The 27,370-nt window shown below is 51.6% G+C and overlaps 1 protein-coding gene across 1 annotated transcript in view; it reads right to left on the reverse strand.

Moving 5' to 3' along the window:
• plpp4 (phospholipid phosphatase 4) overlaps positions 1-27,370 on the reverse strand; it is a 380,012-nt gene that overhangs the window by 135,120 nt on the left and 217,522 nt on the right. The window lies entirely within an intron of this gene.

The raw sequence follows: 27,370 nt of genomic DNA on the forward strand, positions 1-27,370 counted from the left end.
GGGTGTGTATCTATAATTCAGCCCCCTCTTTAAAAGTCAGACATTGCATCGTTATTTCCACAGTTCCATTATAAATGCCCTTGGCCCCATTTATGATGGAAACTGCCTATGTAAATACAGTCATGAGATCCTCCCACTGAAGTGTCTCCACTGGTGGGAAAATGTCATCACATCATAGTAAATTTACATAGGCAGTTTTGATTATAAATGTGGACAGAAAACATTTGTCGCAGAAAAAGTTGAGAGTAAATGCACCTAAACATAAAGTTTTAACACATTTATAGACAGATACAGTAGCTAAAGCTTTTTGTTTCGATGTTAATATGACTGTGTTAGCCTGTCTCATTGAAACCACCTCAGACCTAATTACAAAGTTGTCGTCACTTCTGAGGTGTGGTGAATCACAGTAGCGTAATTCACACTGTATTACACATGCTGCTCTGCCACTAGGGGGCGATGCACTGGGAGTGTACGGGAGTTTGTACTGGGCTCCACCCTTGGCTCCACCCATGGCTCCTCCCCCTAACCGGAAGTATAAAGGTTGATGCTGAGAGCCTGCCTGCCAGTTCATCTGGAGTTCATCTTGTCACAGGCAGGCTCTGTTGTAAGACGATTAAAACCACTGTTCACTTCTAACCATGTGTCGCATGAATTGATGGCCTCATCAATTTAATCATCTTACAACAGAGCCTGCCTGTCCCCAGGATTGCAGACATGGTGAATCAGATCGCCCAGTATTGGATTTTTTCCACAGTGGATCCGAAGTCTGCATACCACCAACTCCCAATCCACCCGGAGGACCGCCACTTCACGGCGTTTGAGGCTGATGGCCGCCTCTTCCACTTCCTCCGGGTCCCCTTTGGCGTCACGAATGGGGTTTCGGTGTTCCAACAAGCAATGGACTGAATGGTGGACCAGTACAGGCTGCGGGCCACATTTCCGTACTTGGATACCGTCACCATCTGCGGCTATGACCAGCAATACCACGATGCCAACCTCAACCGATTTCTCCAGAAAGCCCAGAAGCTTAACCTCACATACAACAAGGAGAAATGCGTTTTCCGCACAACCAGACTAGCCATCCTAGGCTATGTCATGGAAAACGGAGTCCTGGGTCCCGACCCGGACCGTATGCGCCCCCTCTTAGAACTCCCTCGCCCTCATTGTCCCAAGGCCCTCAAACGGTGCTTGGGATTCTTTTCGTATTATGCCCAGTGGGTCCCTCAATATGCGGACAAAGCCCGCCCACTCTTTAAGGCCACACTTTTTCCCCTGTCAGCTGAGGCGCGCCAGGCCTTCAACTGCATCAAGGAGGACATCGCCAAGGCTGCCATGCGGGCGGTGGATGAATCTGTCCCTTTCCAGGTTGAGAGCGATGCCTCAGAGGTAGCTCTTGCAGCCACACTAAATCAGGCAGGGAGACCAGTTGCATTTTTCTCCCGAACCCTCTCCGCTTCGGAACTTCGACACTCCTCAGTCGAAAAGGAAGCCCAAGCCATTGTGGAGGCTATTCGTCACTGGAGGCACTACCTCACAGGTAGAAGGTTCACCCTCATCACCGACCAAAGATCGGTTGCCTTCATGTTTGACAACTCGCAAAGGGGCAAAATTAAAAATGACAAAATTCTGAGGTGGAGGATCGAACTCTCCACCTACAATTACTATATTATGTATTGACCGGGGAAGCTCAATGAGCCCCCAGATGCCCTGTCCCGCGGGACGTGTGCCAGCGCACAGAGCGACCGCTTAAAAGCCATCCACAATGACCTCTGCCACCCGGGGGTCACCCGGCTCGCCCACTACATTAAAGCCCGAAATCTGCCTTTCTCCACCGAGGAGGTAAAAGCCATCACCAGGGATTGCCCGATCTGCGCGGAGTGCAAACCGCTTTTCTACAGACCAGACAGGGCCCACCTGGTCAAGGCTTCTAGGCCCTTTGAACGCCTCGCTATCGATTTCAAAGGGCCACTTCCCTCAACTAACAGGAATGTGTACTTCCTGAACGTCATAGACAAATTCTCCCGTTTTCCCTTTGCTATCCCATGCCTCGATATGACCTCCCACACAGTCATTAGGGCCCTCCATAGTATCTTCACCCTGTTTGGTTTCCCCAGCTATGTACATAGCGACCGGGGTTCGTCCTTTATGAGCGCCGAGCTGCGTCAGTACCTGTTCGGCAAGGGCATCGCCTCGAGCAGGACAACCAGCTATAACCCCAGGGGGAACGGGCAGGTGGAGAGGGAGAATGCAACGGTCTGGAAGACCGTCCTACTGACCCTCCGGTCCAGGAATCTCCCGATCTCCCATTGGCAAGAAGTCCTCCCCGACGCGCTCCACGCTATTAGGTCCCTCTTATGTACCGCTACCAACCAGACCCCTCACGAGCGGCTCTTTATTTTTTCCAGGGGCACTACCACGGGGGTTTCGCTCCCGGCATGGTTGAAGACACCGGGCCCAGTACTCCTCCGGAAGCACGTCAGGGCACACAAAACTGACCCACTCGTAGAGAAAGTGCTCCTATTGCATTCAAACCCCCAGTACACCTTCGTAGAGTTCCCTGACGGCCGTCAGGACACTGTATCCCTCCGGGACTTAGTACCTGCAGGATCCAACCCCCCCACTACTACCACTGAGGTACCCCTCACACTACATCCCACCCAACTCGCCCCCCACGCCCCGCACCTACCAGTTCGCTACATTTTTTTTGCGCGCCCATGCCAGCTAGCTCCCAGTGCCTCCAGTCGAACCAGATGGGTATGAAGCTCGGGCGGAATCGCCCCTGGAGTCCGCCATCATACCCCTACCGACGGTGCTCATCCAGCCACCAGAAGGGGCTGCAACCCCGGTGCTCCGTTGATCACAGCGGACAACACGGCCACCGGACAGACTCAAGCTGTAAGCCACCACCCCCGGCGGACTTGATTGTTTTGCAGTGGGTGAATGTGGTGAATCACAGTAGCGTAATTCACACTGTATTACGCATGTTGTACTATGTCTCTGTAAGCTCGGCACACGAGCAGTTGCGCTGCTCTGCCACTAGGGGTGATGCACTGGGAGTGTACGGGAGTTTCTACTGGGCTCCACCCTTGGCTCCTCCCCCTAACCGGAAGTGTACAGGTCGATGCCGAGAGCCTGCCTGCCAGTTTATCTGGAGTTCATCTTGTCACAGGCAGGCTCTGTTGTAAGACGATTAAAACCACTGTTCACTTCTAACCATGTGTCGTGTGAATTGATGGTCTCATCATGAGGTATTAAACATGAAAGGCCAAAGGAATGCATAATAAATGAATCAATTAAGAAACATCCAGGACTGCCACACCTCCTGGGTCATTCTGGAGTTTCCATATATTTTTTTTTTTAAATAATTTTTATTGAAATTTTTCGATACAAACATTTACCCCTACTACATTTTAAATTATAACACAACAAATCCCCCCTGGAATATCCTCCCCACGCCCTCCCCCCGCGCGCACCCCCCCCCCTCCCCCCCCCCCCCCCCCCCCCCCCCGCGCTACCAGTCTAGCAACCAAACCGTTTTTCCCTTTCTGCCGATGGCCTCGGGCAGTCATTGCCCGCGACCCCCCGCTGACGTGCTCCCTTCGTTGCTATCCCCCCCCCCCCTTCCCCCCCCCCCCCCTTTCTCCCCGGGTTGCTGCTGTTTCGGCCTCCAGTTCCTATCTCTGATCCAGAAAGTCAAGGAAGGGCTGCCACCGCCGGAAGAACCCCTGTACCGACCCTCTCAGGGCGAATTTGATTCTTTCCAATTGGATGAAGCTTGCCATGTCGTTTAACCAGGTGTTAACACTTGGTGGCCTTGTGTCCCTCCACTGAATCAAGATCCTTCTCCGAGCTACCAAGGACGCAAAGGCCAATATTCCGGCCTCCCCTGCCTCCTGTACTCCTGGCTCCACCCCAACCCCAAAAATCGCTAGCCCCCACCCTGGTTTGACCCTGGTTCCCACCACTCTCGATACCGTCCCCGCCACCCCCTCCCAGAACTCTTCCAGTGCCGGGCACATCCAGAACATATGTACATGGTTCGCAGGGCTTCCCGAACACCTAGCACACCTGTCCTCACCCCCGAAGAACCGACTCATCCTAGTCCCCGTCATATGGGCTCTGTGCAGCACCTTAAATTGGATGAGGCCCAACCTTGCGCACGACGACGACGAATTGACCCTCTCTAAGGCATCCGCCCATGTCCCATCTTCTATCTGCTCTCCCAGCTCCGCTTCCCACTTGTCTTTCAGCTCCTCTATCGATACCTCCTCCACCTCCTGCATTATTTTGTAGATGTCCGAGACCTTCCCTTCTCCGACCCAGACCCCTGACAGCACCCTATCACTCACCCCTCTATCGGGAAGCAAGGGAAATCCTTCCACCTGTCGTCTGGCAAATGCCTTCACCTGCAGGTATCTAAACGTGTTCCCCGGGGGGAGCTCAAATTTCTCCTCCAGCTCTCCCAGGCTCGCAAACCTCCCCTCTATGAACATGTCCCTCAGTTGCCTGATGCCCGCCCTGTGCCAGCTCTGGAATCCCCCGCCAGTGTTCCCCGGGACAAATCTGTGGTTCCCTCTCAGTGGCGCCGCCATCAGACCCCCCACCTCCCCCCTGTGTCGCCTCCACTGCCCCCAGATTTTAAGGGTGGCCGCCACTACCGGACTCGTGGTATACCTTGTGGGGGGGAGCGGCCATGGTGCCGTTACTAGCGCCCCCAGGCTTGTATTGCCGCAGGACGCCCTCTCCATACGTTTCCAAGCTGCCCCCTCCCCCTCCATCACCCACTTGCGCACCATCGATGCGTTCGCCGCCCAGTAGTATCCGGAAAGATTGGGTAGCGCTAATCCTCCACTGTCCCTACTCCGTTCCAAGAAAATCCTTCTCACTCTAGGGGTGCCATGTGCCCACACATAGCCCATAATGCTGCTAGTTACCTTCTTGAAGAAGGCCCTGGGGAGAAAGATGGGCAAGCACTGGAACAGAAACAAGAACCTCGGGAGGACCGTCATTTTGACTGACTGCACCCTCCCTGCTAGCGACAGCGGTACCATGTCCCACCTCTTGAACTCCTCCTCCATCTGCTCCACCAGCCTTGAAAAGTTCAGCTTGTGGAGGGTCCCCCAGTTCCTTGCCACCTGCACCCCTAAGTACCTGAAGCTCTTTACTGCTCTCTTAAAGGGGAGCCGCCCAATTCCCTCCCCCTGATCTCCCGGGTGTATCACAAAGACCTCACTTTTACCCACATTTAATTTATATCACGAAAAGTCCCCAAACTCCGCTCGTATTTCCATTACCTCCGGCATTCCCCCTTCCGGGTCTGCCACATACAACAACAAATCATCCGCATAGAGTGATACCCGATGTTCCTCCCCTCCCCTTGTCAGTCCTCTCCACCCCCCTGAACCCCTCAGTGCCATCGCCAACGGTTCGATCGCTAATGCAAATAGTAAGGGGGATAGGGGGCATCCCTGCCTGGTACCTCGATGGAGCCCAAAATACTCTGACCTCCTCCCGTTTGTAACCACACTCGCCATCGGGGCCGAATACAGCAGCTTCACCCACTTGATAAATCCCTCCCCAAACCCAAACCGTTCCAGCGTCTCCCACAGGTATTCCCACTCCACCCTATCGAATGCCTTCTCTGCATCCAGTGCTACCACTATCTCAGCCTCCCCCTCCACTGCTGGCATCATAATCACATTCAACAGTCTCCGGACATTTGTGTTAAGTTGTCGTCCCTTTACGAACCCCGTCTGGTCCTCATGGATTACCCCTGGCACACAATCCTCTATTCTGGTTGCCAGGACCTTTGCCAGCAGTTTGGCATCTACATTCAAGAGGGAGATAGGCCTGTAGGACCCGCACTGTACAGGGTCTTTGTCCCGCTTCAGGATCAAGGAGATCAGGGCCTGTGACATTGTCGGGGGCAGAACCCCCCCCTCTCGCGCCTCATTGAAGGCTCGCACCAGCACTGGACCCACCAAGTCCACATACTTCTTATAAAATTCCACCGGGAACCCATCCGGCCCCGGCGCCTTCCCCGCCTGCATCTGGCCTATCCCTTTAACTAGCTCCTGCAGCTCTATCGGCGCCCCCAGCCCCTCCACCCGTTCCTCCTGGACCTTTGGGAACCTCAATCTATCGAGGAAGTTCTCCATTCCCCCCCTCCTCCTGGGCGGCTCAGACCGGTACAGTTCCCTGTAGAAATCCCTGAAGACCCCATTCACCTCTTGCCCCTTCTGCACTACGTTCCCTCCCTTCTCTCTCACTCCCCCAATCTCTCTGGCTGCATCTCGCTTGCGCAGCTGGTGTGCCAGCATCCTGCTCGCCTTTTCCCCGTACTCATAGACCGCGCCCTGTGCCCTTCTCCATTGCGTCTCCGCCTTCCTAGTGGTCAGTAGGTCAAACTGGGCCTGTAAACTGCGCCGCTCCCTCAACAGCCCCTCCTCTGGTGTCTCCGCATATCTCCTGTCCACTTCTATAAGTTCCCCCACCAGTCTCTCCCTCTCCTGCCTCTCCTTCCTTTCTCTGTGTGCCCTTATGGAGATCAGCTCTCCTCTGATCACTGCTTTCAGGGCCTCCCAGACTATCCCCACCTTCACCTCGCCCGTGTCGTTCGTGCCCAGATATCTCTCAATGCCCTTCCGGACCCTTCCGCACACCTCATCGTCCGCCAGCAGCCCCACATCCAGGCGCCACAACGGGCGCTGGTCCCGTGCTTCCCCCAGTTCTACCTCTACCCAGTGTGGTGCATGGTCCGAAATCGCAATGGCCGAGTACTCCGTGTCCTGCACTCTCGAAATCAGCCCCCTGCTCAGTACAAAAAGTCTATTCTGGAGTACACCCTGTGGACGTGGGAGAAAAAAGAATACTCCCTCGCCCTTGGCCTGCCAAATCTCCAAGGGTCTACCCCCCCCATCTGCTCCATGAACCCCCTTAGCACCTCTGCCGCTGCCGGCCTCCTATTCGTCCTGGAACTCGATCTGTCCAGCCCAGGGTCGAGCACTGTATTGAAGTCCCCCCCCATGATCAGGCCCCCTGCCTCCAGACCCGGAATGAGGCCCAACAGGCGCCTCATAAAACCCGCGTCATCCCAATTCGGGGCATACACATTCACCAGCACCACATTCTCTCCCTGCAGCCTACCCTTCACCATCACGTACCTACCCTCCTTATCTGCTACCACCTGCGCCGCCACGAACGACACCCTCTTTCCCACCAAAATCGCCACCCCCCCGGTTCTTTGCGTCCAAGCCTGAGTGGAACACCTGTCCCACCCACCCCCTTCTCAGGCGTACCTGGTCTACTACTCTCAAGTGAGTCTCCTGCAACATTGCCACATCCGCCTGCAGTCCCTTTAGGTGTGAAAAAACCCTTGATCTCTTGACCGGCCCATTCAGCCCCCTCACGTTCCAAGTAATCAACCGGGTCGCGGAGCGACCCGTCCCTTTCCCCTGTCTATTAGCCATGTCCTGTCCCCTGTTCGCCCCGGGTCGACCCTCCCCTTCTGACCCGTTCCCCATGGCGATGGCCCCTCCCCCTCTCTCCTCCCGTTCTTCCCTTCCCGTCCTCGGCCTTTCCAGCAGCAACCCGGTATCCCCCCCTAACCCCCCTTCCCCCCCCCCCCCCTCCCCCCCCCCCCCCTGGCTAGGACCCCTCCTAGCCGCGGTGTATCCACCATCGTACTCCCGAGAGTCAGCTGGTTTTCGCTGACCCGGCTGCCCCTGCCACACTCCGACTCCTCCCGATGTGGGGGGGGAGGGGCCTCCCCCCCCCTTGCCATCCCTCTCTGACCCCGCTTCAGCGCGGGAAAAGCCGCCATTGCTGGCCCCACCCCACTCTTCTCTCCTCCCCCTTCCTCCGTCCCGCGCGCGGGAAACAGGGGAAAGCCCGCGCTTTCGCCCGGCCACGCCCTACCCCGCCATCTTCAATTCCACCCCCGTCCCCATCCAAGCCCATAAAAAAGCCCCCTTAAAACGAGAGGAAGAAAAAGAGAAAAAGAAAACACGCATAACCAACTTGCACCCCCCCCGTCCCGCCTCCCCAACTTAACAATATAACAATATAAATAACAAATCTCAAATAAATACATAAATACATAACTATGCCTGCATAACTAAATAATTACCCAATAATAACGTATTTAACCATCACCCTCCATCGAACAGAACAGTAACCATAACCCTTAAAGAACAGATCAAAAAACAGTAAAAAAGCCCCCCCTACAACAACAATAATTAAGGGAAGTTGGCAACGGGAAGAGACACACAAAAAGGAACAAAGAAACCCCCCATAACACAAGTTTCAAAGAAACCAAACGATCCATCAACTTTAACCAAGTTCCGACCTGGCCTAAGAAAGACATGGGCCACTTGATCAGTCAAGGGTACTCGGGCGGCCTCGACCGCCGGCGTTCCCATGTTCTAGTTCAGGTCCAGCTTTTCCTCCCGAACAAAAGTCCATGCCTCCTCTGGGGTCTCAAAGTAATGGTGCTGGTCCTTGTAGGTGACCCACAAACGCGCTGGCTGCAGCATTCCGAACTTGATCCTCTTTGCGTGCAGCACCGCCTTCGTCCGGTTAAACCGGGCCCGCCGCTTTGCCACCTCCGCACTCCAGTCCTGATATATCCGCACCGTCGAATTCTCCCATTTGCTGCTTTTCTCCCTCTTGGCCCACCTCAGCACTTTCTCCCGATCACAGAAACGCTGGAATCGCACCAGCACCGCCCTCGGGGGCTCGTTCGCCCTAGGCCGCCTAGCCATGACCCGATATGCTTCTTCCAGCTCCAGGGGCGATGGACCGGCCCCCTCTCCCATCAGGGAGCTCAGCATCTCCGCTACATATTTCGGGAGATCAGGCCCCTCCAGGCCTTCTGCTAGGCCCAGGATCCTCAAGTTCTTCCGCCTCATTCGAGTGTCCAGCTCCTCAAAGCGGCTCTGCCATTTCAGGTGGAGTGCCTCGTGCACCTCCACCTTTCCCACGAGGACCGTGGCCTCCTCCTCCCTTGCAGTCATCTCCTGCTGCAGCTCTCTTATCGACGCCTCTTGGGTCGCCTGGGCCCCCATCAGCCTTGTGGTCGTCGCGTTCATAGACTCTAAGAGTTCCACTTTCAGCTCCGTAAAACACCGGAGGAGAGCGGCCTGCTGCTCCTCCGCCCATTTTCTCCAATCTTCTAGTGCGCCACCGGCCGCCATTTTGGTCCTCTTCCCCCGCTTTTTTCGGGGAGCTGCTGCCGCTTTTTTTGTCGCCCCACTCCGAGTACCGACCATAAAGTTGGTCTCATTCTCCTCAGGGAGCCTTCCCCCACCGGGATTCGTCTTTACAGTACCGTCGGGGCCCTCCAATCGGCCCTTAAACACCTTTGTCGCAGGAGCTGCCAAATGTGCGACTTAGCTGGTCATAGCCGCAACCGGAAGTCGAGTTTCCATATATTAAAGATGTAACCGAGGAGAATCATTTCCACTTTCTTTGAATCCTTCTATTTAACTTTTATAAATAAATTGTGGAGGTGGACAGAAATCATGCATCATCCAATCTGATAGCGAAGAGCCTGGGCGGGATTCTTCGCTGGCGAGGCGAGATTCTCCATTTTGCTGGCGCCCGGGGGTTTCCCGACGGCATGGGGCTGCCCATAATGGGAAATCCCATTGACCGGCCGTCGTAACGGAGAATCGGGACGGCGGGTCGGGACAGAAATGTGGGGCGGCGGGGCGGAGAATCCAGCCCCCTACCTTTCACTTGATTGTTAGATAAGCAATGGCGGAGGTGGGTTGGTTGGAGTTGGGTTATCATGCAAATTACATCTCCAGGAATATATCCAACCCCAGGAACGGATGAATTCCAGTCCGCAGAAAAATGGGTTGGAGCTCTCTGGAAAAAGGACCCATGAGTGACGCCGGCAAATATTATTGTGCAAATTCAGGCGATGACGAGATATGCGAAGAATTGAAAATCTCTAGAATTTCAGGTCGGTTTACAACGCTCCGTCATTTGCATTGCACAAACAGCACCTTCTCATTATCCTCCCTGTTACTTTTGAGAACCTGTCAGGTCACAGAGGTAGTTTTAAGTGATCTATATTTGTATTGTTAAATATTAGAAATAAGATATAGGGTGTGATCTAACCAAATTCGTTCTAAGTGTGTTGGCGATCGCTGGGTGTTGGCTGTCAGCCGACCCAGCGAGGCTTCACGCCACAAATGACTGTCACGCCGGCTGATTCGATGGGGTCACGCTCGCCAGCCCCTGCTAACGAGGGGGAGCAGCACTTAAACCGATCCCGCAGAGCAAACCCCACACAGCTCGCAGCCATGCCAACAAGGAGACCAGCTCCAAGGTTCGGAGATGCAGATCTGGCCCGACTGTCAGACGGGGTGGAGTCGAGCCGGGATACCCTGTTACCCTGAGGGGCTTGGCAGGTCAGCCACAGGGCAGCCAGTGCCGCCTGGAAGGAAGTGACAAGGGCCGTAAGCGTGGGGAGTGTGACCAGGAGGTCCGCCACACAGTGCCGCAGAAAGCTAAAAAACCTCTAGCGGGCCACAGAGGTGAGTTGATTTGATTTGATTTATTATTGTCACATGTATTAGTATACAGTGAAAAGTATTGTTTCTTGCATGATGTACAAACAATGCATATCGTACTTAGGGAAAGAAGAAGAGACTGCAGAATATGTTAGTTATAGCATGCTGTAGAGAAAAGATCAACTTAATACGAGACATTGGCCCCCAGCACCAGGCCTGTCATCTTCGTGACACCTGCATGACACTGAAGCCAACACTGCCACGCTGGCGAAGTGGAAAGCCTGGAGCACGGCATCAGCACCATGACTGATGGTGTCCAAGGTGTTGTCCAGTCAGTGATGGCCATGGCTAAGCGCCTCAGCAGCATGTCCCAGGCACTGGGGGATATGTCCCTGGTGCAGGTGGACCTTTCGAAGGTGCAGTGGAGTATGTCCCAATCTCATGTGGGCATTGCCGAGGCACTGCGGAGCATGACCTGGTCACTGGGTGACGTGTCCCAGACTCTGGGGGACGTGTTCCGGTCTCAGGTAGACCTTGCCAGGGCACTGCGGAGCATGTCCCAGTTTCAGGTGGGTATTGCTGACGTGCTCCTGAGCATGGTACGCTCACAGTGGCATCACTAAGGGCATTGACACCATGGTGCAGACATTGGGGAGCTGCCAGGACTGGCAGAGCCAGATGATGAGGGAATCCGGACCTCTATCCAGCTGCCCCTCCATCCCAGGGCCTATGGCTACTGACTGGGAGGAGGGGGTGCTGGGGGACATCAATGACCACGGCACATGGCAAACAGCAGGCAGCCTCCACCGTTGAGATGCTCCCTGGGGAAACATCTGACGTCGTGGCAGAGCACGGAGGAGTAAGCAGATCACTGAAAAGACACTGGAGTGGAGGAGTATGGGGAAGTGGGGAATGGGAAAGGGGAGCAGCACCATTGGGGGGCGAGGGACATTTGGGGTCACTACTGTACAAAAATAAAACACTTTGCACCCGAGACAGGTGAAGCCTCTGGCAGGTTATTCAGCAATGCGGGCCGACCTCCGACCTTCTGCCCTAGCCGCCCGGGCACAGTGGTCCTGGGTCTGCCCCCTCCTCAGGTGATACCACTGTGCAGGGGATGGGTGTGACGCGGACTTTGTCTGACTGCTGCCTGTCTGCTATGGCATAGTGAAAGCACCGGTGCTCGGCTCACAGCAGGTTATCATCACCACCCTGACCTTGATATGGACCCACTGACATTTCTGACACAGGCCCATCATGATGGAGTGATGTAACACAGACCCTGAGAGGGTGGAACAGGCCGACTTAGGGGCGGGAGGGAGAGGGTGTGTGTAGAGGGGGAGGGAAGGTGAGGCAGACCGGTTGGGGATGGGGCACGGGTGTGGCGGGATGGTCGGTGGGAATGGGGGGGCAGTAAGGGGGTGGGATGATGGACTTGGCCACATCCTATGTGAAGCGGGCAAGGATGACGGCCTCCCTGGTCTTCCAGGCATGCCGGACCCTCGCCACACCCGCCTCCTTCCTCCTCCAGCTATTCCTGTGGGTCCTTCCCGGGACCATCCTCCAACCCCTCCTGGTCCGACGCGTTCTCGGAGGTGGCCGCATGATCCTCCTCTGCCTCTGTTGCCCCGCTGCTGTGCCAGATTGTGGAAGGCATCGCAGAGCACCACAAAGCAGGCGACCCTCTGGGGGTGTACAGCAGGGCACCACCGGAGCGGTCCAGGCATCGGAAACACATTTTGAGCAGTCTGATGCACCGCTCAATGACAGACCGGGTGGCCACATGGGCCTCATTGTATCAGGTCTCCGCATCGGTCACCAGCTTCCGTACTGGCATCATTAGCCAGGTCCTAACCGGGTACCCCTGATTCCACCAACAGCTACCTGGTCACCCTGGGGTGGCCCTCGAAGATACCAGGAATCCCTGACTGCCCCAGGATGTAGCCGTCGTGCCCACTCCCTGGGAAGCGAGAACACACATGCACGATCTTCATGTGGTCGCATACGAGCTGGACATTCAGGGAGTGGAACCATTCCTGTTCATATAGGGGACTCCCTGATGGCCCAGTGCGCGCAAGGTGACATGCGTGCCATCTATTACCTCCTGGACCTGGGGCATCTTGAGGATGGCAGAGCATCCTGCTGCCCGGGCATCACGTTGGGCTTGGTCCAGGTCAAAGTTTATATGGATTTATATAGTTTGATGCCTGGGCAAACAGGGCAACCATGACTTCACGGATGCACTTCTGGACTGTTGGTTGGGAAATGCCGCACAATTCCACACTCGAGTCCTGGAATGATCCCAAGGTGTAAAGAGCTGCGATGACCTTGACGACCACCGGGATTGGGTATCCTCCTCCGCCACGTGGTGCCAGGTCTGCAAGGACATGGCACAGGTGCCGCAGTGTCCCCTTGTTGAGGCGGAGCCCCCTGCAGCACACGCTGTCCGCCGTCTGTTCGAATGACCAGCGATGCCAGTACATCTTGGGCTGTCGCCAGCCTAACCCTCTGAGACCCTCCTTGGCCTGATTGGACCAAACCCTCTGGGTGTGGGGCATGGCCCTGCACATGTGCCATCGCCTCAAGCCTCTGTCGATGCTGCTGTTGCCACCTTCTCTGGTGTCTGGCCGCCTGGCTTGGCACCCGCACCATTATGGCAGCTCCTGGTGCTCCAAGATATCATCCATATCGTGTATATTAATACCTGTAAGGGATTGATGAGACAGAGGGCAATTCAATCAGCGATGGCTTCCAGCCCGGTAGCCTTTGGTCCCCCATGGCTCCTCCACTTCAGATCCCCTGCCATCCCTTAGTGTGCTGTCCAAGACACCCTGCCCACTCACCCCAGACGCAGCGGGTACCCACCGGCATCGGCACCCAAACACTGTACCCCAGACACCCCCAGGTAACGTTACCTGGACCAGACATTAGTTCCCTCCCCGATGCGCACACCCACCCTCTGGTTGCAGGGTTGGCCCCAGTGCTGAGACCCTGCTTTTGGGTGTTTGGATGTTGCCTTCTGCCTCTGTGGTGATGAAGCCTTCGGTGTCCAGGCCTCACGGTTTGTCTGGGATGTGAGGCAGTAACTCTCACCTGTGACATGGTATGTGTACCCACGGGAATCCACTTGGGAGCTGTAAAGTGTTCACATTATCACAATAGCCAATTCCCTAATGGCAATAGCCTTCAGCTGTGTGCTCGGAGGCTGCCACAGTCAGTGGGGGTTATGGGTGGTTGGTGGGACAGATAGACAGTAGCCGGAGTTGCCCCCCCCCACTATGGGTTCAGATCCGTGGGGTGACATGGAGGACCCACTGGCGCTGGGACCACCCCCCCTCCCCCGACTGATGGCAGTCCACCATTCCCCCGACCAAAGCCGTCTCCCCCTCCCATCCACCCGGGGTCTCCTCCTCCTCCCACCCACCTGGAGGAGCAACCCTAGTGTCCCCGGACCCGCCGCCCAGGTTTGATGAGGCTACTCACCTCCTCTGATCCCACCGCAGCCATCTCACCAGCTTCACGTTTTTAAAAAGGTGCACTGATCAGCGCCCGCGTGACCACTTGCTGGGGAGGCTGTTAGCTCATGTGAGGCCATTAGATAGAGAGAGAATCGTTCACGTTGGTGTTTTGGAAATTGGCTTTAATTGGTGATTACTAGTTTCTCGCCGCGTCACAGTGGGATCCTCATCTCACCAACCAGAGCGTGCTGGTTAGATCGCAAACTAATTGATGCTTGGCGTGGTTCCTGACTGTGGCTTCTCCCGCGATCTGACGACCACGTCGCGCTCAAGCAAGCACGCGACGCAGTCGGTAAAGTGTTAAAAATGGAAAGGAGCAGGTAAACAAAGTACAACACAGTACTGTAATGCCAGGCGGTCGATATCTGCCCATCCGTGCAGCCCGGTGGAGGTCGTTGAGCTTGTTCCTGCATTGGACTGCGGTCCTCCTCGTGACGCTGCCCGCGCTAACGGCCGTGCCATTGCCACTGCCTCCCAGGCAGCGCTGGTGGCCCTGTGGCTGATCCTCCGACCCCTTCGGAGGAACAGGGTCTCTCATCTCAACTCTTCGCCGTCTGGCCTGGCTGGCATCTCTGAAACATGGAGCAGGTCTCTGTGGTGCCATGGCTATCATGGTTGCCTCAGTCTGCAGTGTGTTCGGAGGGAACGGTCTATGTGCTGCTCCCCCTTGTTAGCAGAGAGCTGCCAGGCATGGTCCAGGCGAATCAGCTGGCAGGACAGCCATTTCCGCCATGAAACCGTGTGGGGATCATTTCTGGCCCTAATCGACATTAGATACTCATCGAGGTCTCGCCAGGTCAGCCGTTGGGAAGCACGCCGGCATGTCGCGATCGCTACCGCACTTCGTGCCTCTCCCGTTAGATTGCGCCATTTATCTCTATCGGAATAAACTGAAAATAATAGGAGGTCAAATGGATGAATGCAACCTACCTGATCTAAGTAGCTACTTGAAACTTTTGAAGGGCTAAAAATATTGGCACAGACATGAATAGCCTCCTTGTGTGCTGCAAATGCCTCTACGTTTCTCAAACAATCCTAAATGCGACACAGTAAAATGATAATGTGGGCCAGTTGGGTAAGGTGGAAAATTACTGTGGTGAAACTCCCAGTGACTCTGAATCTAATGAATAAATTGAATCTCTTTCATTGGCAGCATCTGGTATTGCTGTTGTACCTCTTAGTGTTAAGGTCTCGAGTAACAGATCTGGGCCCAGTCACACGAAAACTAATGGGAAACCCTAGACTTGTTTTTTAAATCGGCTTCTAAATGTTGTGGAAAGATGTTTAGAGAATGCAATAAGCCTGTGACAAGATTGATTACTCAGATTAATATAATCATTGACTATTGATTTTAGAACTCCATTTACATTCAACAATGAGCGAGGAATGCAAAAGTGACCATAAATTGAAGATTTTGTCGAATGCATCAAGCTGTGTTCAAATGCGCAAAACCAGGTTAGCAGCGCCGCTTTGGAAAATCAGGTAACAAATCATAAAATGTAGCAAGGCACCTAAAGCATCCTATAATAGTGTGGCCATCGGGAAATCTTCTCACATGCATAGCTTTTAAATAACTAACTGGCTGACAAGGCTACTCAAGTACTGCATTATGGAGAAGAGATGTATTGGGTCATTAATTCCTTGCAGTGATGCTGTACTGATGAAAACCGTTACAAATAACGTTCACAGTTTGTTCTCATTATTTATGCCATTGCCAGCATATTTTTTCAAGGATGTGCCAAGTGAAACATTCCACTTTGACATTTTGCCATTGTCTAGCGGTTTGTTCATAATGCTCTTGGAAAAATCAGCAGGGCTTCTGCCAATCTCCAGGGGAATCAGTTACACCAAGGGTAGGCCTGCTGGGTTCCTCCCAAAAATGTTGTCATCCTCGATCTCCGAGCTGCATGGGGCTAGACACCACCTGTGGCTGGTGCATGCATTGCTAATCCATTGCAAATGCGGTTGCCTTCCAACAGCCTTGCAGACTCCAGTAAGATCATTGATAAAAAAAATAGGAAGAAGCCATTTGCAGAAAGATATATCCCCCCCCCCCCCCCCCCCCCCCACTGGATTGGAATGAATTGCAGATCCTCTTCAGCCCATATGACGTTTGGCAAGTCTTGCAGTCTGTCCAGTGTCATGTGAGAGTACCTTTAAGAAATGGGTGTTTAGAAATGGGTGTGTATATAAATTTCTTTAGTGAGAGTACCTTTAAGAAATGGGTGTTTATTACTGCAGTAATGTCAGAGAGTGGCTGAAGCTGGGCTTTAGACCTTTTGCTGCAGGGTGGGTTTGTTTTCATTTTGGTTTTGGAGAAGCTGAAATCACAGCAGGATGTGTATGAATCTCTGCAAGCTTATGAATGTTCATTTGCTGATTTCAATGTGGTAACTGCTCTCTATAGTGAATTTAAACCTGATCTTTGTGTTAAAAGGGTCTTTTATCTGTTGAATGTTGTTTGGGAATTTAGTAAGGATTACTTAGTGTTGTATTCTTTTGGGGTTGTATTTGAATTGATGGTTGCTAAGATGTTGATTGTATGTTTTAAAAAGGTTAACTTGAGTTCATAGAATAAACAATGTTTTGCTTTAAAAAATACTTTTCCATTTCTGCTGTACCACACCTGTAGAGTGGGCCGTGTGCTCCCCATACCACAATCTATTAAAAGTTGTGGGTCACGGGAACTCCATGATACACTTTGGGGTTCTCTGAACCCTGGGCCATAACACCAGTTTGAAGACCCTCAGGGGACTGGGGAAACATGGAAATGAACCCATCTTAGGCTTCATTAACCATTCCAGTGAAGTGGTAAAGTATAAGCACATATCCTTGCCTGAGTCCACAGGTGATGACAAAAGATGCACGTCAACGTCAGACAATTAGCACTCCAGCACGGAGATATGCAAATTTCTCTGACATCGCAGACAGACCATGGACGAAGCTCGAAGTCGATATCTTCCCTCTCACTGGAACTGAATATCTTGCCACCATGGACTACTATTCCCACCACAGGCAGTCTTCAACTTTATGACCTTCGGGTTACGATGAAAGCTACTTGCGACGTCTATAAATTGACGCCCTGTTTCGACTTTACAGCATCGGTTTCGATGTTATAATGCCACACTAGCATACGTGCTTATCAATGTTCTGCGCCATCCGACTCGCCAGGTCGAACCATCTTTATTAGGTTGGAAACTAGAGTTTTATTCTTATAATTATTTTGGTACAACAGTTATTATATGCTTAAGTGGCATTTAATATGTATTCAGTCTCGCAAGGATAAACGGGCAACTAACAGTGATCGAAGTCTTCATTATGTCCCCCGCACTAACTGAGGAATTTGTGCTAAAATGTGCAGACATCAAAATCGTGTAAACAACTTGACAAGGCAAGAGTTGAGGGCATTCACCCTACTGGTGCCCATGAGTCATTTCTAGCCTTGGTTCAGGAGCCAAACCCTTATTTATACCATTGTTCTGAAGGGAAAATCAGTTCTGACTTTTTACATTTCGACTTACATTGCTGTTTTCAGGAATCAATTGTGTTGTAAGTCTGAAGACTGCCTGTATTGAGAGTTAGACCATCTGATATCAATGATGACCAATGAGATCACAGAATAACACTTCAGTCATTATGGCATTCCTGACATTGTGTTGAGTGACAATAGCCCACGGTTCATGAGTGAAGAATTCAGACATCTCATGGATGATTAGAAGGTTCAGCTTTAGTCTTTGGGAGCAATCGACCGGCTGCGTCCTGCCAGAATTGGGGCGGACGTGGTTGGTAGGTCCCAGGAGAGGCCTCCCCTGGGAGTCCCAATGGCCTTTACGTCTCACGATATCTAACCAGCACTCGCAAGACATTGGGACCCAGTCTCACATAGCTAAGTGAGTTTAAGAATTCACTGAGCCGTGCTGATGCCAGACCAGTCAGCCATTCAGCATCTAACAGCCTCACCAAAGAGACTTCAGCATTGGTCCCCACAAACAGGGACCAGGCGGAACGGTACCTGAGGGGGTCTCCCAGGTGATCGGAGGCTCTGGATGGTCGGTCTCGAGGCAGGCTGGCACCCTGGCACTGGTCCTGCACAGGCTCCTTGATGCTGCCAGCCTGGCAGTGCCACCTGGGCACTCTGGCAGTGCCATTGGGTGCTAGTCTGGCATTGCCAGGGTGCTCAGGTGGAACTGCCAGGATGGCAGGGGTATTGCCATGGTGCCAGGCTGGCAGTGCCAATGTGCACGGGTGGCATTATGCCCATGTCAGGGAATGGGCCCGGGGGTGCCCTGACCAAATGAGGGGTGCGGTTTGAGATCAAGGCGCTATTTTAAAGATCTTTGTGCACTGATGAGCCGAGTTCCTCAGTGCAGGAACTGAGACTGAGTTAGATCTCGGCGGGGCATTCCCTGCTGAGACCCGGAAATAAAACAGAGTCCCATTAGATAGTGGGGTCTTTCTCAGTGCTGCGAGCACCATGAAACACTCAGCTAAATACACTTGACACGGGACTCTGGGCGTGATTTAATACCAGGCTGCGCCCGCAAAGCAGCTCGCTGCGGCGCAGTGTGGCCGGTAAAAGCTGGAAGGCACCACTCTAGGGATCTACTCGGCTTGCAACGCCTCACGGGATCACTTTAATGTGCAGATTCCCGAGTTACCCGAGACTTGGGCTCAATCTCCCTCGCCTAGGAGACCTCAGGTGAGTGCTGTACAGCACTAGTCTCTACAAACGGGGACCAGACAGAACAGCACTTGTTGAGGTCTCCCAGGGGATTGGAGGCCTGCAGGTGCATGCCCACTGGGCGGAGGGGTACCCTGGCACTGGTGCCACCCAGGCACCCTGGCACTACCAGCCTAGCACCCAGAAGGGAAATAGACTCACTTGCTGGCACTTCTACTGCCAATGGGAGCAAGAGTCTGGTTACCAGGCAACCAGCTGAGCTCCTCAGTGCACGAGTGGCCTCGGCCGCACGTTCCCTGTTAAGACCCCTTATCAAACGTGAGTCACGTTTTATAGCCTTGTGTTTCCTGGCACGCTCACTATGGGGCTTTGTTCCCATTTAATTAAATCACACACCCCTGTTTCATTTCCGTTAGATCGCGCCCCAAGTGTTATTTTGGCTTTGGTGGTGTGTTTTCTGCCAGCTTTTTTGGGTGAGATCCAGATCTGGATTCGCCAACACTTAGTCGTTTTGGCCCTTGGGGAGATTCCTACCGGTCAAGCCCACACTTCAGAATATTTTCATCAGTAGGGAGCTGCAATCGCCAGCGAGACCGGCTCCTCAGAGATCGGGACTCCATTTTGAAAGGGTACCCAAGTGAGTTTAAGGGTCCCCCACACACCCCACCCATGGTCAATGCCACCCCACCCATGGTTAATGTCACCCCTCGTAGACATGGGCATTACCCCTAAACCAAGCAGCCTGGCAGTATTAGCCTGGCACCTGACCATTTCCCCCCATCACCCTAGCAATGCAAACCAGGCAGTGACAGGGTGGCATTGCTAGGATGCCGGGATACCGGGGGAGTTCCAGTGTGCTGCCCTGCCCTATCCACAACAACTCGGGGGTGTGGTGATATGCATCACTGTAAATACACAAGGGGTTAATGTAAATACACGTAGACTAGCTAGACATTAGAAGAAGCACCAGAGACATAACACACAGACATTCAACCAATAGGCCAGTAAGATAGGACACAACCAATGGGCATTCACGACACACACAGAGGTGACACTACCACAGGATGGCATTACACCAACCCATATAAAAGAACACAGCACACATGATCTTCCTTTTTCCAGTGGAGACACTCAGTGAGTACACAGGGTTGATTTGAAACACATCACACCCACCACGTGGATTGTAGCAGACTGGTTCGTCAGCCTGAGTAGCTATAGCAGGATTAACAGGAGAATCGAATCCAAGTAGGAGAATTGTTAACAGTGTAATAAATGTGTTAAAGCTATCTCCAAGTCTGAATCCTCCTTTGTCAGAGTGCACATCAAGGAAGCAGCTTATGCTAGGTCAAGAGCATAACAAAACGGGGGGGGGGGGGGGGGGGGCACCAATGGCCTCTGAGACCCCAGAGTGGCCATCTGGCCTTGTCTCGGCTTGTGGAGACCCTGTACTAAACAGCGTCCGGTTGAGGGGCCTCACCGGTGTGGCTGGTGACTCCGGGTGCCGGAGAATCCCCATGGCTATATAAATATGATTGTCTGTATCACGCCCAATGAGAGCGGTGATCTACATCTCACCAGGCACTATGGGTCAGATGACTTATGTGTGGCTTTGCACCCTGATTTGGGCCTCTTCTGTGATGCTCTCGGCACACCCGGATTGTCGCTGGGTGCGACATGGTGAGAAAATCGTGCCCCAAGTTTATCGTTGCAACGATAGACATAAACTTGCAATCGAAGAAGCTGTTCCTTCAGACAGCTGCTGAGGCAGATTTGATTTTCGTCAACTGAGCTGGGAACTGAACAGTGATCAGCCCCAGAGGTCGACCGTCCCCCAACAAATACAATGGATTAGCAGCAATAATTTCCACAGCGACAAACATCACTACGGCGACAACATTCCCCAGAGATGCAATGTCACCTCAGGTAGCAGCAGACACCAACTGAACAGACAACAACAGCAACCCATACGAATACCATAAAAACACCTGAATACTTTCAATGACTTGTGTGCGCGGGGGCAAACTGAATTAGGAACAAATTAGAAGGAATATTCTTTGTTCATGTGTGACCAGTGGAGTAAGTGGAGTAATTTGCAAAGTGGAGCAAAGTACATGCATTTTATGAGAAGGGGGATGTTTGGATAAACACCTTAGTGCACTGTGGCTTACCATAGTAACCTAACCTCTGATATTTTGATACATAAAAGAGGGTTTTAGATTTTACACACTTTACACACAGACTCGGATCACATTAGAATTCCCAGATTATCTACTCTACATAATGCTGGCCAGGACATGGATGTAATGGCGCATTTGGAAGATGGCAGAGCAATGGCACAACTTTTCATTCATACTATTTAAATAGATTTCATCTATTTAATACAATGGTAGCTACAGAAGAGGGGAAAGAATGTATATAATTTTTTTCTGAGGCTGAAGATGAAATTAAGCTGCCAGAAATCAAAAAGAGGGAAAACTTTGGCATAAATGGACGAAGCTTCAAATGCAGCAGCACAGGTTACGTTGAAAGAAATATCGATGGCTGGACAGCACCTCTATAACCTTGAGGATCCCATTACAGTGTCAAAATAAATATGATGGTATCGCAGGAATAGCAATAAGAAATGAGTTGTCAGCTGAACAATGGGAAAATTTACTCAAACACAGGGACACAATTGGGTGTTTCTAGCTCTAAGATTCAAGGATTGTCCTTTGGAGTGTCACATCCGCTTTGTTTCTATGGTGAGAATTCATGAAGCTTGGTATCAGTCTCACCAATTGCCTCTTTCCCTGCGATGCATGGCAGCACCTTCAAATCTCACATCCAAATTTTGCATTCCCTGCCGTCAGGGATCATTACCGTCCACTTCATGAATCCTGACAGATTCTGGCTGTAGGATCGGGGGACTGCTACTGCTAATTAGCACAACACATTCCTCCTGCAGGAGGAGATAGCATGCAACAGAAGGGAATAGCAGGCCGCTGGGGGAGGAAGCATATTAATTTATTATGAAGCGGATACATTGTCAATCATTGGAACTAAATCGGGCCAGGCATTTGAGAATGGAGGTGTGGGAATCAATGTGCCTCAGCTGGTTCATGATTATATATCTATTCCGAACTGTTTCTGTGTATTCTTCAATCACTCATCAACTGACAGCTTCCTTTAAGTGCTCTAAGATGTCTGTATAAAATAGCATGCTGCACAGACACAAGTTAACATGACTGAATTTTACTTCACAGAAACCGGAGAAAATTCAATCCCCTCCATCTCAGGCTGCACTGCCGCCCACTCACTGACCATTGTATTCTCTTTACTGCTTGCCCTTCGAAACAGTCGCTTGGGTGGGAGGAAGGGGAGGGCGTGCGTTGCGAATGCCGCAGAATTGGGCATGTGGGGTCAACACAGAGCACAGAAAACCAGAGGATGCAGCTGTAAAATGGAGCTTGACATAGTTGACCTTACAGACTGTCCGAACCTAGCTCCAAAACATATGGTGATCTTGGGGTTCTCCGTCGGGTTCCTCGCAGACAGCGGATTTGAAGATGCTGGGCAACCTCTCCGGTTTTCAGGGATAGCAGCAGACTATTCTGCCTTGTTGTATACTAACATCCAAACATTTTTATGTCATTCTAAATCATCCTGGAGAAAGCAGCAATTCCTGGAGCATCATACTATTCCATTCTGTGGGAGATCTAAGCAGGTCAGTAAATTCAATGGGAAGGCATTGGATGAAGGCCTGTGGGCTTTACAGGTCCACTTGGAGAGGCCAATGTCCACTGGATTGCAAAGTATACAGGATCGCATCTCTCGGAGACCATAGAATATTTGGTTAACTCTTTCTCTGAAATTTCAAGAATTAAAGGATTTTTCTGCTTCTTTTAAGACAATTCAGCTGCTGACCCTGGTAACCAGAGTCTTGCTCCCATTACCAGTAGAGGGACCAGTAAGAGGCTATTTCCCTTCAGGGCAGCATCAGGGAGGAACACTCCCAAGAGTTCCCCTTCACCGTTGTAGGGTCAAATTGCCTCGAAACCTCAGACAAGGAGTCAGCCTGCCCATGTTCATCCCAGGAGTTTGCATACCTCCATCCTACTGTATTGTATCATTGTAATTTGGTGATATACCTAAAACCTAGAACAGCAAATAGAAATATTAGAATCAGGCAGAGAGAAAGTCATGTGCCACAGAAGTACACACAGTGAACAAACTGAATAATGCTTTTAGACACAATCATAATAAATCACCAAAATAGTTAATGTGCTGACTGCTTGGCATTTAGTTATATCGAACAACAATAGGAAATAAATACAACCCTGCTGAAATTCTCATCCATGTCTTTGTCATCTCTAGACTTGACTATTCCAACACTCTCCTGCCTTTGCACCCTCCATAAGCTTGAACTCACCCAGAATGTTGCCACCTGCACACCAAAAACTCGTTCACCAAGTCCTCTTGCGTTGATGGGCGGAATTTTGGTGGCGGAGATTAAATTCAAATCCGAGCCTATAAGATGCTCACGCTTGTGAACAGACTGGTTCTACTTCAGCCAGTTGCCAGGGAGAAGAATGGAGCCAATGGCTCAGGAATGGAATTTACAATAGAGGCTGAAGAAAACGGCTTTGGTTTTCCAAGTATTTAACTGGAAAGAACATCTGTTTGTCGAAATTGTGACTCGGGTAAGTAGCCTGACAAATTAGAGATGGTGGAGGGGTTGAGAGAGGTGTAGATGAGGTACAGCTGGGTGTTGGCAGCGTGCATATGAAATCCAATGCCGTGTTTATGTCAGTCTTCTCTGTGTTCTGCTAGTGAATGGTAACAATCATCCAACTCCTTAGGTTTTGTGGAAAGATTTTGAAGAATGTGTGCAGTCAGCCAGAGTCCATCAACATTAATGTGGTGATATGCCTATGGGCTATGTCATAGTTGGAAGGTGTACGACCTCCAACCAACAGGTGGTGGTACAGACACACCATATGGTCTCCAGACTAAGGTCATGTGACCTGTGACTCCGACATAAAGGGAGACACATCTGACCATCTTCAGAAGAAGAATTAAGAGAGTAATAAGACATGCATGTGAATGGCCAGTGGAGTAGTTCGCAGACTCCATGATAACATGCTCTGTGCCAGATTGCTATCTCACCACACGAGACTCAATAAATGATTCTGGTTCGGACAAGTCAAAGTGTTTGGTGGGTTCCTTTGTGAAGAACTAAGGACCAAACACAACAATGAACACTTTTGTGGCAGATAGTTCCCTGAGGAATAAAGATGAAATTCAGATGATGCTTCCCTCTGAATGACTTATCGTGTCAGCCTTGGCTTGTTAACAACACTCCTATCTCTGTGTCCAAAGGTTGTGAGGTTGAAACCCACTCCAAGTGGCTGGTGTACTTGAGCACATATTACAGGCTAAGTGGACAGGATTTCAATACTAAGGAAGGCGCTGATTTTTATGTGAAGCATTAAATCAAGAACCCTCAGCCCATCCATCCTCCCAGGTGGGCAGAACAGATTCTCTGGCACTATTTATTAAAAAAAAGCTGGGGGAGTTCACTCTGGAATCCTGGCAAATTTTCATCCTTCAACCAAGATCACCGAAACAGATTACCCAACAGGGGAAAATCGGCACGTCCCTATATTGGGAGACCGATTAAACTTCAAAAGTATTTTCTTGCTCGTTAAGCACTTTGGGACGACCTCATGTTGTGACAGGGATTATATAAATGAAAGTGTGTTTTTATTTGAGTTGCACCGCTAAAGCATGGGCGAATTTTGAATAACCATGGGTCTTATCTCATTCATCTTGGCTCAGTTCTGAAATATTAATGTTTTTTTTGGTTTTGGACGCAATCGTAATGATCATTTTGAACATTCATTTTTCCTTTTTGTTTATGTCGGAACGCAATCTAACTGACAGTACTGACAAATTCGAACAGAGAGTGGAAAATGGAATGTAATACAGGCATTGTGTTATTAACCAGGCTTTCAGCCAGAACATCCTTACTAAATACTGACTGGAGGTCTGAAACCATATTATTGAGCTTTATTAGATTGTAAATGAAGCATTATAAATCACAATTCTAATCACTGTTCATTCACAATACTCCATTACGGGCTGCAAAACATGTTAATCATCATTTCATCTTGAATGTAGCAAAAATAAAAACATTTGGGCTGGATTCTCTGGTGGTGTCTCACAACGTAAAAATCGTTTGAAACAGCCACCGATTCCCTGTTCTGAGGGGGGCAAGCAGCCAGGCAGCATAGAGCACCCGGCTCTAGCTACCGATACGGCCTGGAGAATTGCTGGGTCCGTGGCCGCGTATTCGCCCGGTGGCGGCCTGCAGCGGCCTGGCCATGCTTCATGGCGCAAGCCGCTCGCAGACCCGGCCCGCAAAATAGTCCCCCCCCCTTCGGCCGGCATGCACAACCCGGACCGCCCCACCACAGTGCCCCCAGTCCCGAATATTTCCACCCCTGTCCACGGATCGGCCCTTCCCCTGACTGTGGTGGCGTTGGACTGAGTCCCCAGCCACCACACCGAGTTCCCGACGGGTAAGACCACACGTGTCCCACGTCATCGGGAACTCAGCAGAACACAGGGGGGCGGGCCTCAGGCAATGGTTTGAGGCCGTGGATACGTGGCGGGCTTTAGAGGGGGCGGAGCATCACGGAAGCGGCACCGTCCCCGATTCGGTTGGAATTTGGATTCTCTGGCCTGTCGCTGAACCCGATTTCAGCGTCGGCGACCGGAGAGTCCAGCCCATAATGAGGGAAATGCATAGCTCACCACTGAGCATCTGAATGGGAAGGAAAGGCGTGCCAACATTCTGAGAGGGATTTTGCATCCATTCCAGCGCTTTATTCAAAGCATTAAACTAGTGTCTTCCCCCAATGATGACCAGCCTGTTGTGCACTTCTATCATTCTCATTATTTTGTCATGTTTCCAAAACTTACAGTTCTATTTTTAATATTTAATTCATCAAAGCCTCCCAGTCATCACATTAGCAAATGAAAAGGTGTTTTGGGTGATAGAAGGATGCCTGATATATACACTGCTGGAGAGCACCAGAAGCATCTTGGAAATTAAACTCCCTCCTTTATTTTGCTGGTTCCCAAGCCTCTTCTCGGAGTCTGATGCTTGCGTTGAGGGAGTGAGACAACACTAGACTATAAATGGGGCAGAAAGGGGAGGAAAGATAAGCAGTGACGTTCAAATAAATTGTATCAAGACAGGCTTGACTATTCTCTACTGCCAGCTGTAGCCCTCATTCATAACAAGTGGAGGTTAAAGTTTGGTTAGCATCACAACGGTGACAATTTTCCGACCCACGCTCCCATCAAATAATACAGGATCAGGAAATTTGTCATTCAAATTTTAAATTCAACTTGCAGGTAGTAACTGCAACTTGCTGTTACGGGATGTCACGCTCGCCTGTCTTGCCCCATCCTCGCATATCCACTGCAGCTCATCTGCCACAGCATCGAGCGACCCGCCCGGTGTTAGGACTACTAAGTAGCTATGGTGTATGTATTCTATTAACCATTCACCATGTATGTTACTGTATCATGCTGTTGCCCATGTGGCCTCCACCTATGGACCATTGTACGATCCTACATGTTTACTGATACTCAGCGGGGCAAGGTCAAGAATGATAAGATCTTGAGGTGGAGGATCGAACTCTCCACCTATAATTACAATACAGTATATCATCCTGGGAAGCTAAACTAGCCCCCAGATGCCCTGTCCCATGACACGTGCGCCAGCGCACAATATGACCGACTCTGGGCTATCCACAATGACCTCTGCCACTCGGTCACCCGGCTTCTCCACTAGATCAAGGCCTGCAACCTGCCCTACTCCACCGATGAGGTCAGGGCCATGACCAGGGACTACCAAATCTGCGCGGAGTGTAAACCGCACTTCCATCGGCCAGATAAGGCCCACCTGGGAAAGGCATCCTGGCCCTTTGAGCGCCTCAGTATTGACTTCAAAGGGCCCCTCCCCTCTACCAACCGCAACACGTTTTTCTTCAACGTCGTTGACGAGTTCTCCCGCTTCCCGTTTGCAATCCATTGCCCCGACATGACCACGGCCACCATCATTAAAGCCCTGCATAGTGTCTTCACCCTGCTCGGCTTCCCCACGTATGTCCACAGTGACCGGGGCTCGTCGTTCATGAGCGACGAAGTGCGTCAGTACCTGCTCGGTAAGGGGATCGCCTCGAGCAGGACTACCAGTTATAACCCCCGGGGAAATGGGCAGGTGGAGAGGGAGAAGGCGACAGTCTGGAAGGCCGTCCTCCTGGCCCTAGGGTCTAGGAATCTCCCAGTTTCCCATTGGCAGGAGGTCCTCCCTGATGTGCTCCACTCCATTAGGTCCCTCCTTTGCTCGGCCACAAACGAGACCCCTCATGACCGCCTGTTTGTTTTCCCCAGGAAATCCACCTCCGGGGTCTCGCTTCCGTCCTGGCTGAAGACACCGGGGCCCGTCCTACTCCGCAAACACGTCAGGAGCCATAAGTTCGACCCCCTGGTCGAGAGGGTCCAACTCCTCCACACCAACCCCCAGTATGGATGAATAGAACACCCCAACGGCCGACAGGATACGGTTTCCCTCCGGGACCTGGCACCCGCAGGTTCCA

This window comes from Scyliorhinus canicula, chromosome 16 (genome assembly GCF_902713615.1).
Source record: "Scyliorhinus canicula chromosome 16, sScyCan1.1, whole genome shotgun sequence".
Taxonomy (NCBI): Eukaryota; Metazoa; Chordata; class Chondrichthyes; order Carcharhiniformes; family Scyliorhinidae; genus Scyliorhinus; species Scyliorhinus canicula.